We start from the raw sequence: 236 nt of genomic DNA on the forward strand, positions 1-236 counted from the left end.
TTATGTATTCTAGCAGTTGGTTTCTGTGCTTCGTTGCTGTTGTTTTGCTGTTGCTGTTGCCTTGTTGTTGGTGTTTTGTTCTATGTTTATATTTTATATAAAATAAACATATTAATTATTTTGTACTTGTTTATTAATATATTAATTAATTTGTATTATTTATAATAAATATATTTATAGTTAGACACAATAAATTTATTTTTTTGTTTATCTTTTTTTTTTTTTTTTTTTTTTTT

At 19.1% G+C, this 236-nt stretch overlaps 1 protein-coding gene across 1 annotated transcript in view; it reads left to right on the forward strand.

The window, feature by feature from the left end:
• Positions 1-236, forward strand: part of EMH_0016870 (uncharacterized protein) — a gene marked incomplete at both ends in the record, with an annotated part of 6,814 nt that overhangs the window by 940 nt on the left and 5,638 nt on the right. The window lies entirely within an intron of this gene.

This window comes from Eimeria mitis, genomic scaffold (assembly GCF_000499745.2).
Source record: "Eimeria mitis Houghton genomic scaffold, Emh_scaff581, whole genome shotgun sequence".
Taxonomy (NCBI): Eukaryota; Apicomplexa; class Conoidasida; order Eucoccidiorida; family Eimeriidae; genus Eimeria; species Eimeria mitis.